A 2,351-nucleotide genomic window follows, 5' to 3' on the forward strand; every position below is an offset into this window, starting at 1 on the left:
TCTGGGTTCTGGACCTCAATAAAAGGATCCCTGGATCGCTCTTCTGCTTTGTTTCTTATGTTTGGTAAAATAGTCACAGCATTAGATTGTCTGCAAAAATGTATAAAATAAATATAATAAGTTACAGACTGTTCCTAGCACTGTGAAATGATTAATACATAAATATTCCTAATGAATTAATAGTAATTAAAAATAACAGTTGATAAAAGGCAGAGCTGAGCTGATCATTTCCATAGCAACAATCAGAAGCAAGAGGTTGCGCCAGAAGTCCAGTGAGCTCACTGATGAGGTCATAGATGTACATCACAGTAGATCAAAGAAGTTCTTAATCTTGAATGCTGGAATCTCTAAGCATCAGTCAGGATCCAGACATTTCTTGGAGTTTCAGATTTGTGTAGAGCAGCAATGTTTAGTTTTGCGAAGGCACTTGTTCCCCTAATGGGGTATTGGATATGCCGTGACTACTGGGATGAAGAAAGTGCGTAATCGTTTCTTTCCACAAAAGGATTACAACAAAGAATACAATCAGGATGAAGAGGACGATCTGTTTTGGAAAGGATTTCCATCCAGTTCCAAAAAACAAACCGACTCGGCTGGGGAGGACTGTTCTGAAAAGGCGTTGGATGGTGGGACCTCGGACTCTCTCTCGTACTCTGTACGAGACAGTACAGAGGATGATGGTACTGTCTCTGGACAAACCGACCCGGCTGGGGAGGTTTGTTCAAAGATGACAGTACACCGTGAAGGTGCGACTACAGTTGCAGAAAAATCTAACCCGGCTGGGGAAGATTTGTCTGCGGCTGATCTCGCAGCCAAAGCTGTGGGTGAAGTGACAGCCAAAGCTTTGGTTTCGCTGGTCCCATCGCTTTCCATACAGAAGAGACCTCTGAAGGGCACTTTCACAGGGTCCTTTGAAATACAAAGTTCCCCGGACGGGGAACTTTGTATTTCAGATGACAACAGAGTTGCTAATTTGTCCAAAAAACTACCTCTAAATGTAACGATTTCCGTTGCTGTTGAGGTTTCCTGTTCTCCTCAAGATAATTCAGTAGCTAGTGTTGGCTCGGATCTGCCAGATGTAGGGAGGACATCTGCAGGACAAGGACAAGCAGAGGAGAACTTCTTCAAGTTCTCCGATGAGCTCCACAACAGCTGGGTAAATGCTGCATTCCAGAGCATCCTAAACCTGAGCGTCACCAAGAGGTGTCTCGTTCAGGAAAGGGTTTTTCTGGAGGCATCAACCATCCCGCGCTGTGGGAGTCTCATGCTCTCAGCTGTCCATCAGCCCAGCAAGCATTTTTGTCAGGACGACCTTTCCCCAGTTCTTATGGAGCTGAGGGAGAAGAAGCTGCCATCAGGTGTGGGAAAGGACTATAACATCAAAAGTTTGCTGGAGTCTGTGCTGGTCTGGCTGGATTAGTTTGGCGGTGACACAGAGAGAGAGTTGTACGACAAAGACTCCTGCTCCAACTGTGGAGCCACTTCCCTCAGGCTCCTGAACAACGGTGCCCTGATTGCCCTTCCACCTGTATTATTTTCAACCAGCATATCTACACTACTTGAATACTGGTTGGATTTGGCATGCAAACGCCGCTGTTCAGGCTGCGGGTCACCCTGGCAGAAAAAACACTGCCTGGCCAATAACAAGGTGCTGGTGTTTTTTCTGCATAGGTTGACCAGGAAGCACCAACAAAAGCCAATCAGACCATCGATGTGCCTGCAGAATGTGGGACAGAGACGTACCACCTGTCCTCCGTCATCTGTGGGGATCTAAAGCTAACAGACTTCTACTGTTATTTAATGAAAGGAGAACAAACTGTGAAGGCAGACAACGAGCATGTCTTCACTGCAGACAGCGACTGCAGTGAAGACATGTCCCAGAACGGTTTCATTTACATTTATGAGAAGAAATGATCAGACACCAGAGGTTACCATTTCTCCGGCCCCTCCTCTGGAAGGTGATAAAGATGCCTTTGGAGAGGAGCTAAAAATATTAAATTCAGAAGAAGAAAAATATCCTAGAAGACCTAATTAGTAACCATTTTGAGGCTGGAGAAATCTGACTGGGACCAAACATGCGTCTGAATTAAATTTATGGGACAAAAGGGTAAAAAGATTTGACAGGTTTCCAGTTTGCAGGTTACTCTCCCTGCGCTCCGGCTTCCTGCCACAGTCTGAAATCTCCACTGAAATGATCCAGTAGGCGGAGGTGGACTCGTGGATGTGGGTCCGGCAGGCGGCGCCGGTGCAGGGGGCCCAGTCTCCTGCTGGGGGGAGCACTGGGGTTAACACTGGGAAGCGGAACCTCAGACAGAGCACAGGGAGGCACAGGGAGGCGGAGGAGAAGCGGG

The sequence above is a fragment of the Poecilia formosa genome, unplaced genomic scaffold (assembly GCF_000485575.1).
Source record: "Poecilia formosa unplaced genomic scaffold, Poecilia_formosa-5.1.2 Scaffold197, whole genome shotgun sequence".
Classification (NCBI taxonomy): domain Eukaryota; kingdom Metazoa; phylum Chordata; class Actinopteri; order Cyprinodontiformes; family Poeciliidae; genus Poecilia; species Poecilia formosa.